The 17,443-nt window shown below is 46.8% G+C and overlaps 1 protein-coding gene and 1 long non-coding RNA gene across 2 annotated transcripts in view; one reads left to right on the top strand and one right to left on the bottom strand.

Moving 5' to 3' along the window:
- Positions 1 to 7,554, bottom strand: part of USP38 (ubiquitin specific peptidase 38) — a 64,482-nt gene extending 56,928 nt beyond the window's left edge. The window contains exon 1 of the mRNA XM_077279260.1: positions 7,150 to 7,554. The gene's annotated coding sequence lies outside the window, so the exon portion shown is untranslated. The remainder of the gene's footprint in view (positions 1 to 7,149) is intronic.
- LOC143791743 (uncharacterized) overlaps positions 7,550 to 17,443 on the top strand; it is a 141,790-nt gene continuing 131,896 nt past the window's right edge. Inside the window, exon 1 of the long non-coding RNA XR_013219910.1 lies at positions 7,550 to 7,660. This is a non-coding gene — a long non-coding RNA (uncharacterized LOC143791743). The remainder of the gene's footprint in view (positions 7,661 to 17,443) is intronic.

The following is a 17,443-nucleotide window of genomic DNA, read 5'->3' as shown; positions in this document are numbered from 1 at the left end:
ACGTATTTAAGTGCCACGTATTTAAGTGCCACGATATTTTGGTGCCACGTATATAAGTGCCACGTATTTAAGTGCCACGTATTTAAGTGCCACGTATTTAAGTGCCACGATATTTTGGTGCCACGTATATAAGTGCCACGTATTTAAGTGCCACGTATTTAAGTGCCACGTATTTAAGTGCCACGATATTTTGGTGCCACGTATTTAAGTGCCACGTATTTAAGTGCCACGTATTTAAGTGCCACGTATTTAAGTGCCACGATATTTTGGTGCCACGTATATAAGTGCCACGTATTTAAGTGCAAGGTATTTAAGTGCCACGATATTTTGGTGCCACGTATTTAAGTGCCACGTATTTAAGTGCCACGTATTTAAGTGCCACGATATTTTGGTGCCACGTATATAAGTGCCACGTATTTAAGTGCCACGTATTTAAGTGCCACGATATTTTGGTGCCACGTATATAAGTGCCACGTATTTAAGTGCCACGTATTTAAGTGCCACGTATTTAAGTGCCACGATATTTTGGTGCCACGTATATAAGTGCCACGTATTTAAGTGCCACGTATTTAAGTGCCACGATATTTTGGTGCCACGTATTTAAGTGCCACGTATTTAAGTGCCACGTATTTAAGTGCCACGTATTTAAGTGCCACGTATATAAGTGCCACGTATTTAAGTGCCACGTATTTAAGTGCCATGTATTTAAGTGCCACGATATTTTGGTGCCACGTATATAAGTGCCACGTATTTAAGTGCAAGGTATTTAAGTGCCACGATATTTTGGTGCCACGTATTTAAGTGCCACGTATTTAAGTGCCACGTATTTAAGTGCCACGATATTTTGGTGCCACGTATATAAGTGCCACGTATTTAAGTGCCACGTATTTAAGTGCCACGTATTTAAGTGCCACGATATTTTGGTGCCACGTATATAAGTGCCACGTATTTAAGTGCCACGTATTTAAGTGCCACGATATTTCGGTGCCACGCATTTAAGTGCCACGTATTTCAGTCACGTTTAGGATTAGGGTTGATATTCATAGACTAGAGAGGGGCCATGGATATTGCCCCCCCCCAGCTACAACTACCAGCCCCCGCAGCCGCCCCAGAAATGGCGCATCTCTAAGATGCGCCAAATCTGGCGCTTAGCCTCTCTTCCCACTCCCGTGTAGCGGTGGGATATGGGGTAATAAGGGGTTAATGTCACCGTGACATTGTAAGGTGACGTTAACCCCAGTTAATAATGGAGAGGCGTCTATAAGACGCCTATCCATTATTAACCCCTAAAAAAAATTGGCGTAGGCTCCCGCCCAATTTTCATGTCCAGAAAGGGAAAGCCAGCGACTGCAGGCTGCTAATTTGTAGCCAGGGAAGGGGTTAATCTTCCCAGGCTATGAATATCATCCCACAGCTGTCTGCGTGGCCTTACTGGCTATTAAAATAGGAGGACCCCAGAAAAAAAATGACATAGGGTCCCCCTATATTTTATAGCCAGAAAGGCTACGCAGACAGCTGCGGGATGATATTCATAGCCTAGAGAGGGGCCATGGATATTGGCCCCCCCCCGGCTACAACTACCAGCCCGCAGCCGCCCCAGAAATGGCGCATCTCTAAGATGCGCCAAATCTGGCGCTTAGCCTCTCTCTTCCCACTCCCGTGTAGCGGTGGGATATGGGGTAATGAAGGGGTTAACGTCACCTTGACATTGTAAGGTGACGTTAACCCCAGTTAATAATGGAGAGGCGTCTGTAAGACGCCTATCCATTATTAACCCCAAATTACTGAACACAAAAAAAAAAGAGACAGGAAAAAGTATTTTAATATTCTAAATTTTACCATACTTACAAATCCCTTGATGATCTGTAGTCTTTTCCGACGTAGTCCATTAATATCGAGTGTCCCACGACGATCTGCCATGGAGAACAGCCACACCAGGAGATGTGACTGCTCTCCATGGCTGCCAAAACACACTGACAGGAGCTAAAGCTCCTGCAGTGTGCCTGTGCATGCGCGCGAGTTTACCGGCGTTCAATGAACTCCGGGACTCTCGCTTTACGACACTGCTGAAAAATTTTACAGCAGTTCAATTGCCGTAAAGTGAGCTCCCGGAGTTCATTTAGCTCCAGGAAAAGAACGGGCAGCTCCGATACACTGCAGGAGCGATAAACTCCTGCAGTGTATCACCGGAGGACGTCGTGGGACAACCTATTAATGGATTACGACGGAAAAGTGTTTTTTTTTTTGGGGAGAAGAATGATCGAGGAAGGTGGCCTTCGGGGACGTATGTGGTGAGTATGTACTACATGTTATGTGTGTGTTTGTGTTTTTAACCCATTGTAGTCAGTCGCCTGACGATGGGACAACTCTCCCATCATCACATTTCGATGGGAGCAGTAGTCCCACCCGACGAATGACTACAATGAGTCACTACTGACAGACTGACAGACAGACACACACACAGAGACACTATACATACCATTTCTACCATACGCCTCACATCGATCCCCATCCGACTGTACGACTCCATTTTCACTACACTCCGCCCACTCACTTCCTCCTCTGACGTCACTTCCGTCTGCTGCGGTTTTGACACCCAAATCCGCATAAAATCTGCAGATGGTATATTACATCTGCAGTTTTTATGCGGATTTGACCCACAGAATGGGAGTCAATGGGTGCAGAAACGCTGCAGTTCTGCACAAAAGAAGTGACATGCACTTCTTTGAAATCTGCAGCGTTTCTGCACGGATTTTTCTGCACCATGTGCACAGCTTTTTTTTTTTCACATTGATTTACATTGTTCTGTAAATCACAGTGCAGTTCTGCAGCGTTTCTGCTGCAGAAAAAAACGCTGCAGAACTGCACTAAATCTGCATGGTGTGCACATACCCTAAAACGAGAAGTAAAAAAATTAAAGGAAGATCTAACATTTCGCATAGATCCCAAAATGAGGGATGACGTGGAAAAGTCCAAAGCTGTCAATATCCTTATTTACCAAAACCACACAAATACCTGTCAATTATCCACAAATACGGTATCCAACACCATATCTAATCCTACAGGGATTATGATAGACTGATACCCACCACTTATCCAGATAGAAAACATTTGTAAGGAAAAGTAAGTGAACCCTTTGGAATTACCTTTATTTCTGCATTGATTACTAATACAATTCAGTTTTACTATTACCCAAGTGTCACTTATAGATAAACACAATACAACTAATAACACCCAAAGAGATGTACAAAGTATGTCTTTCTGCAAACTCCGTAAGTGCAGGAGAAAAACAAACATTGTATTTTGAAGTTACCAAGTCTCAGTCCTGAAAGCTGTGAGAGGCTGTGGCAGGACCTGCGGGAGACTGTGCTCACAAGGCACCCCAGACATATCCATGGCCTGAAACACATTTGCAGAGAGGAATGATACAAATTGCCTCTACTTCATTGTGCAACTCTTATTTACAACTTCAAAATACATTTGGCAGAGGCGATCATTACTAAAGGGCATCTACAGGTTAATGACCCATCCCGACATGTGAAATAGTAGCAGGTCACATCTCAGGTTCAGTATAGGAATAAATGTTAGCACAGCCAAACTTGGAGGTGTCACACAGTAGGTTCCCAAACCTTATAGCCAAGTATCAAATACCGGGCACACTCAGGAATTTTTGCTACAAAAATCAAAACTTACCGTAATACATACAGTAGCCACTAGTTACAAACGTTTTGGTAGTGATAGACGTTCATCAGTGTACTAGGGTTACTTTTTAGATCCTAGTGTGATCAGCTAAAGGGTGTAGCCCAGAGCGTAGGTGGTCAGTGATCTGCAATCAGGTATACTGTGACCCAAACTAGGTATGTGCCGAGTATCATGTGTCACGGTATCCACCACAAGACAAGGAGGATACACGAGATGAGATATATGAGGTACGGTACTAACCTATAGGAGTTGATAAGGTTATAATTTATATAAATCTGGGATTATTGGAGATGTGTGTGTGTGTAAATAAATATAAAGAAATTAAAAACTAAACATATTTGGTTTCGCCCCACCCATAAAAGTCTAACGTATCAAAAGATAGAATTATTTACACCATAAGGTAAACACCGTAAAGAGAATAAAACCTAGGCGTCAGAATTCTTGGATGTTTTTTCATTTGCTGCATCTCCCTAAAAAATGCAATAACAAGTGATCAAATCATCATATATATACCCCAGAATGGTATCCCAGAATGATATGAAAAAACAAACAAACCAAGAAACGTCAACTCACAGAGGTCCATCAACGATAAAATAAAAGGGTCACGGGTCTCAAAAAGTGGTGATACAAACCTTTGCTTTATAAAACATGAACAAAAAAAAAGGAAAGCAATGGTGTTTTATAACACTGAACAGGGTCGGACTGGCCCACCGGAGAACTGGAGGATTCTTTGGTGGGCCCAGGCACTGACACCTGCTGGAATACTGACCTGCAGCTGCCTAGGGCCCCCACTGCTCCAGGTGCCCCCAGCCAGTGGCTATGGGGCCCCTGAGTCAAGGGGGCCGCCCTGTGCCAGCCTAATAGTAGCTGGAGACAGGATCCTGTCCCCGCTGCTAAATCAAAATAAATATTCACGCTCCCCCATTCCCCTATGGCGTGGAGAGGCGTGAATACCATTTCTCTTTAATAGCGGGCAGCGTTAGCCGCAGCTAACACTGCCCGCATGTAAAGCCCCACCACCGCACCACACGCACACACACAAAGCACCGCACGACACACTCAAAGCACCGCACCACATACACACACACTCAGACACACAGCGCAGCACATCTCGGCGTCCTGCTTCCTGTCTGAGACAGCCCAGCTGGGTGACGTCATCATCCAGTGCACTGTCTCAGACAGAAAGCTGCCGGCAAGGAAGAAGCTCCCGGGATGAGCTGCTGCTGCGGGGAGGTGAGCTGTGCGTCTGCGTGCCTGCGTGAGTATATGTGGTGCGGTGATTTGTGTCTGAGTGTGAGAGAGTGATGCGGTGCTTTGTGTGTGCGTGTGAGAGGGGTGATGGGGAAGGACAATGATATTGGTGGGGGAGGCAATGATGCAGCTGATGGGCAATGATGGAGGTGATGGGCAATGATGGTGGGGGAGGCAATGATGGAGGTGATGGGCAATGATGGTGAGGGGGCCACCCCTCTATGATTCTACCCCAACCCCTGCTACATAATTAAGACGTATACTACCTTATATTATACCCTCATATTAGCATGTTTTACCACACAATTGGTGATCTTGTATTTATTTCTATTTAGCTACATAGTGGGCCTAAGGTGCTCCAATCCGCCACTGACACTGAAAGTACTTTTTTTTGCACTGTACAGTATAATGTATAGTAAAAATTAACAGAAACATGTAAAACTATAACTCATCCCCCATAAAAAAAAAAAAAAACCCTCACAGCTATGTCACTGGAAAAATAAAAAGTTATGGTTCTTGTAAGATGAAGAGGGGGAAAGGGACCAAATGCTCAAAAACAGACGGGAAGAAAAACAAACAAAAGAAATTGCCTACTCATGAAGAGAAGCATTTACACTGAAAGATTATCGTGTGTTGTCAGTTTAGTTTGAGTTTTCCTATGGCTAACAATCACGTCACACTTTTCTAGAGGTAAATGCAGAAATCTAGGAAATCCCAAAGGGTGCACTTACTTTTTCTGGCAAGTGTACCTATATAGAGTTAGCTCGTGCTCTTGCACCATACTGTCACATAGTAACTGTTGCACAATGAATGTGACGCTGCAGCAGTGACAAGATGAAATAGACAACCGCATGGGCACCGGGCCACAAAATGGAAATAGAACATGAAGGTTTGTGCTGTGTGAGCCATGGCTGCCATACACAGATCAGACCTACACCCCGAGCGAGAAACGATCCTTTATAGGTAGAGGATATACAACACGTTCTATCAGGGCAGAGCCACTTCACTCATACGCACAGGCTGGGCGGCCATTGCTTATACAGCACCAGCACATTCGGCAGCACTGTAAGCAGGCTAGTTACTGGCACCATGGGCAGGTAAGCAGGCTAGTCACTGGCATCATGTGCAGGTAAACAGGCTACTCACTGGCATCATGGGCAGGTAGAGGTAAGCAGGCTAGTCACTGGCATCACGGGCAGGTGCAGGTAAGCAGCCCAGTCACTGGCATCATGGGCAGGTGCAGGCAAGCAGCCCAGTCACTGGCATCATGGGCAGGTGCAGGTAAGTAATGTAAGTCCGCAAGGACAGGGTCCTCTCCTCTCTGTACCGGTCGGTCATTGTAAATTTGTTTACTGTAAACGATATCTATAACCCTGTATGTAACCCTTTTCTCATGTACAGCACCATGGAATTAATGGTGCTATATAAATAATAATAATAATACTAGTCACTGGCATCATGGGCAGGTACAGGGAAGCAGGCAGACTCCTGGGAACCAAAGCTTCCATTAAAGCTGGCGGTCCACCTTCAGTGACTGAGAGCTATACCGCTGGCCCCGTACACGTGGACACTCAGTTAAGCTGAGCATGAATGTGTTTTCAATAGAGAATGAGCCGCTGGTGACACCTCCAGAGAACAAAGTAAATTCAACACCCGGATCTCTCCCGGAGAGGTGACGGCTGACCCCCAGAGATACTTGGCCCATTCTTGTTGAAATCAGCAAAACATTTCTCTAATGTGCACGAGGGCATTAAAGGGGGTGTCCAATCCACTATAAAAAACACACTGGACCGCGCCGCTCCTCCGCGGCTCTCCTAACATACACAATGTCACATGACCGCTGCCGCCTGATGGAAGAGTGAAGGCTGCAGCGGTCACATCATAGTGTTTGTATAAGGGGACGTGCGCAGGGCACAGGGCTGAGAGTGGAGGAGGGGAGTACAGATTTGTGTATGGAGCACCTTAGGGACGGTCACATAGGGCTGTCCAGTAGTGGACTATCCCTTTAAGGCGGTAGCTTAGGAGCCTATGAGGGAATGAGTAGCAGGAAGGCCCCGAGCTGCTGGGCTGAGAGCAGTGACCCCCACACTGGGCTCTGAGGTGCTGTGACCCCTCCTGCACAATGCCAGGCAGCACAGCACTACATGGCGGCTCTCCGGCCATCCCCTCACCCCTTCCGGCTGCCATTGCACTCACCTGTCAGTGGCGCGGCACAGCAGGGCCTGCAGCCTCAGCATCAGTCGGCGCCGACGGACACAGCGGAGTCCAAGCCGCGCAGCTCCAGTATCGGTCACAGGTAACCGCCACTAGTCACTGCTCCTACACACAGCGCCGCCATATTGTGCGGTAAGGCTCATACCGGGGAAGGACCTTCTGACGTCACATGGTCAGGTGACATCCTCAAGTCATGTGACTGTGAAGCAGGCGGCGTAGCTGCAGAGCAGAGCCCGGCCCGCACTCGTTCCCAGGACGCCGGTGTGCAGGGTGTGATGCGGCGTCAGCCGGGAGAGGGAAGGCAGAACTAGCTGCTAATGGGATAGCGATGCACGAGGGAAACTGAGGGGGAACACGTGATGTACTGGGGAGTAGGAAAACAGTCCAGGTGTGACGCCGACAAATCACAGAACTAACAAACCGGAACTGCGCAGTGGTTTCTTATTTACAACATTCATTTTACAATAAAATTGACGCCAATATAATTCTCCAGGTCAGTATGATTCAGGAGCTACCAAACATCAGGCAAAGTTTATGTTTTATGTGGTGAAAAAAAAGAAATTTATAATAATAATAAGAAGAATATCACAGCAGGTGCCTCGCCCCCATCATGCACAGCAGGTGCCCCGCTCCCATCATGCACAGCAGGTGCCCCGCTCCCATCATGCACAGCAGGTGCCCCGCTCCCATCATGCACAGCAGGTGCCCCGCTCCCATCATGCACAGCAGGCTGTCTCGCTCCCATCATTCACAGCAGGTGCCCCGCTCCCATCATGCACAGCAGGTGCCCCGCTCCCATCATGCACAGCAGGTGCCTCGCCCCCATCATGCACAGCAGGTGCCTCGCCCCCATCATGCACAGCAGGTGCCCCGCTCCCATCATGCACAGCAGGTGCCCCGCCCCCATCATGCACAGCAGGTGCCCCGCTCCCATCATGCACAGCAGGTGCCCCGCCCCCATCATGCACAGCAGGTGCCCCGCTCCCATCATGCACAGCAGGCTGTCTCGCTCCCATCATTCACAGCAGGTGCCCCGCTCCCATCATGCACAGCAGGTGCCCCGCCCCCATCATGCACAGCAGGTGCCCCGCTCCCATCATGCACAGCAGGTGCCCCGCTCCCATCATTCACAGCAGGATGCCATCACTAATAAATTCCTTGAGGGTTGTAATTTCCAAAATGGGGTCACATTGGGAGGGTTTTTGCTGCTTTAGTACCTCAGGAGCTCTTCATATGTGACATGGCATCTGCAATCTGTTCTGACCAGAATTGCCTGCCGAAAGTTAAATAGCGCTCCTTCACTTCCGAGCCTTGCTGTGTGGTGTCCCTGGGGTCCAGTCGCCACAGAGCTACTGCACCTCATCCAGATGTGTGGTATCCCACTCTCAGGTAAGGAGGGAGCACTATCCAGGACTCTAAGGCCGGGGTCACACTAGCATGTTTTACGGACGTATGAGAGGCGCAGAAAATACGCATTGCACGCGGTACAATGATTCTCTATGGCCCAGCTCCTATCTGCCGTATTTTACTCATCCGTATTTTATGGTCTTGTACGGCCATAGAAAATCGCAGCATGCTGCGTTTGTCAGCGTATTGCGCAAAAAATCTGCCAATGAAAGTCTATGGGGGCGAGAAAAATACGGATTACACACAGACCAACAGTGTAACTTGCGAGAAATACGCATCGGTGTTCTATAGAAAAGCCGGCAATTCAGCGCCGGTGTACAGTAATATCACACTGACAGGTTAGAATAGAATTGCTAAAATAAATGTCTACACATAGTATAGGAAGAGATATATACACTATGTTCCAAATTATTATGCAAATGACATTTTTCTCAGATTTTCCTAAATGGTCGGTGCAAATGACAGTCTAATAAAAGTCATCACCCGATAGATTATACATCGAATTTTATTGAAGAAACCTCCCAATGATAACAGTATAATCTCTAAAATGAATAAAAACTCAAAATACACTGTTCCAAATTATTAGGTACAGTAGAATTTCTAAACATTTGATTTGTTTTAAAGAACTGAAAATGCTCATTTGTGGAATTTGCAGCATTAGGAGGTCACATTCACTGAACAAAAAAGCTATTTAACTCCAAAACATCCTAACAGGCCAAGTTACATGTTAACATAGGAACCCTTCTTTGATATCATCCTCACAATTCTTGCATCCATTAAACTTGTAAGTTTTTGGAGAGTTTCTGCTTGTATTTCTTTGAATGAAGTCAGAATAGCCTCCCAGAGCTGCTGTTTTGATGTGAACTGCCTCCCACCCTCATAGATCTTTTGCTTGATGATACTCCAAAGGTTCTCTATAGGGTTGAGGTCAGGGGAAGATGGTGGCCACACAATGAGTTTATCTCCTTTTATGCCCATAGCAGCCAATGACTCAGATGTATTCTTTGCAGCATGAGATAGTGCATTGTCATGCGTGATGATGCTTCTGCTCCTGAAGGCACATTTCTGCTTTTTATACCATGGAAGAAAGTTGTCAGTCAGAAACTCTATACACTTTGCCGAGGTCATTTTCACACCTTCAGGAACCTTAAAGGGCCCTACCAGCTGTTCTGGACCAAAACATGACTCATCAACCTCCTTGCTGACGTCGCAGCCTTGTTGGGACATGGTGGCCATCCACTACTCCATCCATCTGGACCATCCAGGGTTGCTCGACACTCATCAGTAAACAAGACTGCTTGAAAAATAGTCTTCATGTATGTCTGGGCCCACTGCAACCATTTCTGCTTGTGATCACTGTTTAGGGGTGGCCGAATAGTAGGTTTATGCACCAAAGCAAGCCTTTGAAGGATCCTACACCTTGAGGTTTGAGGGACTCCAGAGGCACCAGCAACTTCAAATAACTTTTTGCTGCTTTGTAATGGTATTTTGGCAGCTGCTCTCTTAATTCAATGAATTTGTCTGGCAGAAACCTTCCTCAATATGCCTTTATCTGCATGAACTCTGTTTCATTCATAAATCTCTTCATAGTATGATGATCACTCCTAAGTTTTCGTGAAATATCTAATGTTAGCAGATAGATCCTTTTTATTTCCCATATTGCTTGAAACCTGTGGCCTGCTTAATAATGTGGAACATCATTTTTAAGTAGTTTTCCTTTAATTAGAATCACCTGGAAAACTAATTATCACATGTATTTAAGATTGATTTCAGTGATCCATTGAGCCCTGAGACACAATACCATCCATGAGTTTATTTGAAAAACAAAACAATTAAATCTTTATGACACTTAAATCCAATTTGCATAACAATTTGGAACACAGTGTGTGTGTGTGTGTGTGTATATATATATATGTATATTTCATACAGCGCTAGATAGCAGAAAAGCTGGCAATTGAATTACCGGCATGAGTGTGTATTTGGTAATGTGAGTGTGACTGTGAACGTGGTGACCTGCGTGGGTGAGTTTGCACATGGTGACGTGTGTGTGTGTATGAGTGTGTACATAGTGACATGAGTGTGTTTGTGGTGCTATGGGCGTGAGTGTGCACTTGGTGACCTGCGTGGGTGAGTGTGCACATGTTGACTTGTGTGTGTATGAGTGTGTACATAGTGACATGAGTGTGTATGTGGTGCTATGGGTGCGAGTGTGCACATGGTGACCTGCGGGGGTGAGTGTGCACGTAGTGACTTGTGTGTGTGTGTATGAGTGTGTACATAGTGACATGAGTGTGTATGTGGTGCTATAGGTGCGAGTGTGCACATGGTGACCTGCGGGGGTGAGTGTGCACGTAGTGACTTGTGTGTGTATTAGTGTGTACATAGTGACATGAGTGTATGTGGTGATGTGAGTGTGTACGTGGTGACGTGTGTGTATGTGATGATGTGTGTATGTGATGATGTGTGTATAAGTGTGTACATAGTGACATGAGTGTGTAAGTGGTGATATGAGTGTGCACATGCTGACCTGCGTGGGTGAGTGGGCACATGCTGACCTGCGTGGCTGAGTGTGCACATGGTGACCTGCGTGGGTGAGTATGCACATGGTGACCTGCGTGGGTGAGTATGCACATGGTGACCTGCGTGGGTGAGTGTGCACATGCTGACCTGTGGGTGAGTGTGCACGTGGTGACTTGTGTGTGTACATAGTGACATGAGTGTGCTTGTGGTGATGTGGGTGTGAGTGTGTACGTGGTGACATGTGTGTATGTGGTGATGTGAGTGTGCACGTGGTGACGTGTGTACATAGTGACATGATTGTGTAAGTGGTGATGTGGGTGTGAGTGTGCACATGCTGACCTGCGTGGGTGAGTGGGCACATGGTGACCTGCGTGGGTGAGTGGGCACATGGTGACCTGCGTGGGTGAGTATGCACATGCTGACCTGCGTGGGTGAGTGTGCACATGCTGACCTGTGTGGGTGAGTGTGCACGTGGTGACTTGTGTGTGTACCTAGTGACATGAGTGTGCATGTGGTGATGTGGGTGTGAGTGTGTACGTGGTGACGTGAGCGTGCACGTGGTGACGTGTGTACATAGTGACATGATTGTGTATGTGGTGATGTGGGTGTGTGTACCTGGTGACCTGCATGGGTGAGTGTGCACGTGGTGACGTGTGTGTATGAGTGTGTACATAGTGATATGAGTCTGTATGTGGTGATGTGAGTGTGTACATGTGACTTGTGTGTGTATGAGTGTGTATGTGGTGACGTGTATGTGGTGATGTGTGTACAATGGGACTTGCGTGGGTGAGTGTGTACATGGTGATGTGTGTATGAGTGTGTACATAGTGACATGAGTGTGTATGTGGTGATGTGAGTGTGCACATTGTTAGGGCTGGCGGAACACACCGAGTATATTTAGATATTATTATTGGTGCGTTCGCAGCCCGGGGTCCACCGTGCAGGAGACCAACCTGCTGCTAGCAAATGGTGGCACAATATGGCGGTAGAAGCAAACTCTGTTACTTCAGAGTCGAACAGAAGGGAAAACGCTGTGCCCTGTTAGCGTCACAGGATAACACAGCTGCCTAACAGAGCAAAAGCAATCAGTGGTCAGGGAATAGCAAGCACACAAACACCTCCTCTCTGGTGGAGCCGGAATTCTAATGGCTTTATGCCAGTTCTGAATTTACTATATAAACTCCTCACTGGAGGTGCCGGTATTCCAGTGGCTTATTTCAGCCGGACCCTGACCACAAGCAGACAAGACCACTGAGTAGCTAAAGCTCATAACATAAGCTGATACTAGCGCATGGCCGTGTGGCCATGCGGACCTTTTATAGCTGCAGCAACTTCAGGACCTTCCTAGAGAACCAATAGGAGCTGCTACAGTACCTGAGCATGTGATCCCCGACCTCCAATGAGAGGTTTTACCCCGGGCATGCTCAGAAGGGGAAAAGCAGGACTTGGTCCCAGAGACGTCTGCTCGCCGCTGACCAGTACTGGCTACAATGGCTGAGACTGGAAAGGCAGCAGTAACCATCCGCACAGTATCAGGCTGAGCCAGACACAGGAACCGACGTCTCCGCTGAGTAGGCTCCACTGCGGCTGGAGAAGAATGGGAGACCGCAGCGGAAATGGTTCGAGATTCCCCCTGTGCAGAGGCGGGAACTCGATCCCTTAAGGTACCGTCACACTAAGCGACGCTGCAGCGATAGCGACAACAATGCCGATCGCTGCAGCGTCGCTGTTTGATCGCTGGAGAGCTGTCACACAGACCGCTCTCCAGTGACCAACGATGCCGAGGTCCCTGGGTAACCAGGGTAAACATCGGGTTGCTAAGCGCAGGGCCGCGCTTAGTAACCCGATGTTTACCCTGGTTACCAGAGTAAAATGTAAAAAAAACAAACAGTACATACTTACATGCGTCCCCCGGCGTCCGCTTCCTGCAATGACTGAGCGCCGGCAGTAGCAGGGCACAGCGGTGACGTCACCGCTGTGCTGTGGTTTCATTTTCACTTTGCGGCGCTCAGTCAGTGTGGGAAGCGGACGCTGGGGGACGCGCAGGTGAGTATGTACTGTTTGGTTTTTTTACATTTTACGCTGGTAACCAGGGTAAACATCGGGTTACTAAGCGCGGCCCTGCGCTTAGTAACACGATGTTTACCCTGGTTACCAGTGTAAAATATCGCTGGTATCGTTGCTTTTGCTGTCAAACACAACGATACACGGCGATCGGACAACCAAATAAAGTTCTGAACTTTATTCAGCGACCAGCGACATCACAGCAGGATCCTGATCGCTGCTGCGTGTCAAACTAAACGATATCGCTAGCCAGGACGCTGCAACGTCACGGATCGCTAGCGATATCGTTTAGTGTGACGGTACCTTAAGGCTATGTGCACATTTTGCGGGGTCCTCTGCGGGTTTTCCCGCAGCGGATTTGATAAATCTGCAGGGCAAAACCGCTGCGGTTATCCCTGCAGATTTATAGCGGTTTCCGCTGCGGGTTTACTCCTATACTATTGATGCTGCATATGCAGCAATATGCAGCATCAATAGTAATGTTAAAAATAATAAAACATGGTTTATACTCACCCTCTGACGTCCCGATCTCCTCGGCGCTGCACGCGGCGGTCCGGTTCCAAAGATGCTACGCGAGAAGGACCTTCGTGACGTCACGGTCGTGTGACCGCGACGTCATCTCAGGCCCTGCTCGCACAGCAACCCTGCGACCGGACGGCCGCGTGCAGCGCTGAGAGGTGAGTATATCGTTATTTTTTATTTTAATTCTTTTTTTTTTTACACAACTATGGTTCCCAGGGCCTGGAGGAGAGTCTCCTCCACCCCGGGTACCATCTGCACATTATCCGTAAGCAGATCAATGCATTCCTATGTGTGCAGAATCGCAGCGATTCTGCACAAAGAAGTGACATGCTGCGGAATGTAAACCGCTGCGTTTCTGCGCGGTTTTTCCCGCAGCATGTGCACAGCGGATTGCGGTTTCCATAGGGTTTACATGTAAATGTAAACGCTATGGAAACTGCTGCGGACCCGCAGCTACAGAAACGCTGCGGATCCGCGGTAAAACCCGCAAAGTGTGAACATGGCCTAACACACATGGTTACTTGTGTGTGCACGTGGTAACCTGTGTGTGTATGAGTGTGTACATAATGACATGAGTGTGTATGTGATGATGTTGGTGTGAATGTGTACGTGGTGACATTGACGTGTGTGTGTGTGTGTGGTGAGGTGTGTATGGGTATGTACATAGTGACACGAGTGTGTATGTGGTGATGTGGTTGAGTGTGTATGTGGTGACCTGTGTGTGAGTGTGTACTTAGTGACATGATTGTGTATGTGGTGATGTGGGTGTGAATGTGTATGTGGTGACGTGTGTACGTGGTGACCTGTGTGTGTATTTGGTGATGTGCGCATAAAGCGCCTTATCTCCTGCACCGCAGTGCGTGTCTCTTCATTGCTCAGGTGTTTCTGATTTCTGTCGTCGTTCTCAACAGCTCAAGATAATTTCTGATGAAGGCCTAATTGTGTGGCCGAAACATTAGTGTTCATTCAGTGGATGCACCTGAAACACCATTAAATTGTTTCCTTTTTTTCTCGCATGAATTGGGAGTGCCAAATTTATTTTTTACATATTTTGGAGTAGTGTCCTATTCGTGCACCCCTTAATACTGGAGTGCCGCGCAGCCCTCTTTGTATGAGTGCATAGTGACGTGTATGTGTGTGAGTATACACGTGGCGATGTTTGTGCCTCTGTGGTGACCTGTGTGTGTGCATCCGTGTAAATGGTAACGTGCGTGTGTCTGTGTACGTGTGGATGTGTAGTTGCAAATCTCTTCCTAACCTGCCCGGCGCCTGCACTTAGCCAAACGCTGCAGGGAGAAAATTAACTTTATTCTCCATGTAGCATTCGCATTTTACACTGTGTTCCAAATTATTATGCAAATTGGATTTAAGTGTCATAAAGATTTAATTGTTTTGTTTTTCAAATAAACTCGTGGATGGTATTGTGTCTCAGGGCTCAATGTATCACTGAAATCAATCTTCAACACATGTGATAATTGGTTTTCCAGGTGATTCTAATTAAAGGAAAACTACTTAAAAATGATGTTCCACATTATTAAGCAGGTCACAGTTTTCAATTAACATGGGAAAGAAAAAGTATCTCTCTGCTGCCGAAAAGCATCAAATAGTGCCTTGGTGAAGGGATGAAAACATTAGAAATTTCCGGAAAACGTAAGCGTGATCATCGTAGTGTTAAGAGATTTGTGGCTGTATCTGAGCACAGATGTGTTTATGCTGATAAAGGCATAATGAGGAAGATTTCTGCCAGGCAAGTTCATCGGATTAAGAGAGCAGCAGCTAAAAAGCCATTACAAAGCAGCAAACAGATATTTGAAGCTGCTGGTTCCTCTGGAGTCCCTCGAACCTTAAGATGTAGGCTCCTTCAAAGGCTTGCTGTGGTGCATAAACCTACTATTCGGCCACCCCTAAACAGTGTTCACAAGCAGAAATGGTTGCAGTGGGCCCAGACATACATAAAGACTATTTTTCAAGCAGTCTTGTTTACTGATGAGTGTCGAGCAACCCTGGATAGTCCAGATGGATGGAGTAGTGGATGGTTGGTGGATGGCCACCATGTCCCAACAAGGCTGCAACGTCAGCAAGGAGGTGGAGGAGTCATGTTTTGTGCCGGAATCATGGAGAAACAGCGGGTAGGGCCCTTCAAGGTTCCTGAAGGTGTGAAAATGACCTCTGCAAAGTATACTGTATAGAATTTCTGACTGACAACTTTCCTCCATGGTATTAAAAGCAGAAATGTGCCTTCAGGAGCAAAAATCATCTTCATGCTGACAATGCCCCATCTCATGCTGCAAAGAATACCTCATTGGCTGCTGTGGGCATAAAAGGAAATAAACTCATGGTGTGGTCACCATCTTCCCCTGACCACAACCCTATAGAGAACCTTTGGAGTATCATCAAGCAAAAGATCTATGAGTGTGGGAGGCAGTTCACATCAAAACAGCAGCTCAGGGAAGGAAGAAATACAAGCAGAAACTCTCCAAAAACTGACAAGTTCAATGGATGCAAGAATTGTGAAGGTGACATCAAAGAAGGGTTCCTATGTTAACATGTAACTTGGCCTGTTGGGATGTTTTGGCGTTAAATAGCTTTTTTGTTCAGTGAATGTGACCTCCTAATGCTGCAAATTCCACAAATGAGCATTTTCAGTTCTTTAAAACATATCAAATGTTTAGAAATTCTACTGTGCCTAATAATTTGGAACAGTGCATTTTAAGTTTTTATTCATTTTGGAGATTATACTGTTATCATTGGGAGGTTTATTCAATAGAGTTCGATGTATACTCTAACGGGTGATGACTTTTATTAGACTGACTGTCATTTGCACCGACCATTTAGGAAAATCCGATAAAAATGTCAGTTGCATAATAATTTGGAACATAGTGTAGTCATGGAGACGGTGCCGACACAGGCTGTTACCCACACATTGACTGATGCTCTGCATTGGGGAGGGCTGTCAGTCAGGGCCAGGGGTGCAGTTACAGCCATCACTCTGTATATTCATAGCGATGACTGAACCCGCGCCGGCACTTCCCCCACCCCGTGACTGAAACCCGAACACTGGAGGGGGGAATAAAGTTCATTTTCTCTTTTGCAGCGTTTGGCTAATGAGGGCACTGAGCATATTAGTAACACTACCACCCTGCAGATTGTTCCTATAGCTGCAGGTTAATAGCATTTTTCTGCAGTCAGGTTCCCTTTAAACAAAACGCCACAGGAAATGAAGTAAAAAAATACTTTTAGAGATTAGAAAGGTAGAGAGTACTGATGAGCGAGTATGCTCGGGTGGTCTCCGAGTATTTTGGGCGTGCTCGTAGGTTATGTTTATGTTGCCGCAGCTGCATGATTTGCGGCTGTTATGCAGCCTGAATACATGTGGGGGTTCCCTAACAGGCAATCCCTGCATGTGTTCAGGCTGTCTAACAGCTGCGGGTACATATACATAATGTACGAGCACGCCCAAGATACTCGGAGAACACCCGAGCATTCTCGGAAATCTCAAGTAACGAGCACACTCGCTAATCACTAGTGGGGAGAAGTGTAGGGTGATGTGTAATAAAGCTCATTACAAATGTCATGTCGAACGCTATTCACACTAGGGCGTCCGACAGAAAGCGGTAATTCCACATTCGTCCACTATACGCTCAGTGGCGCCGGCTAGATTTTATCCAGGTTGTCCGGGGTTAATCTAGCTGGTAATCGGGTTGGAGGCTGGGTCACGCCCATGGCCTTTAAATAATCATTCTGGACTTTGGGCGTCGCCGAT

Source organism: Ranitomeya variabilis, chromosome 1 (genome assembly GCF_051348905.1).
Source record: "Ranitomeya variabilis isolate aRanVar5 chromosome 1, aRanVar5.hap1, whole genome shotgun sequence".
NCBI classification, from domain to species: domain Eukaryota; kingdom Metazoa; phylum Chordata; class Amphibia; order Anura; family Dendrobatidae; genus Ranitomeya; species Ranitomeya variabilis.
This window is presented reverse-complemented; position numbering and strand designations above follow the sequence as displayed.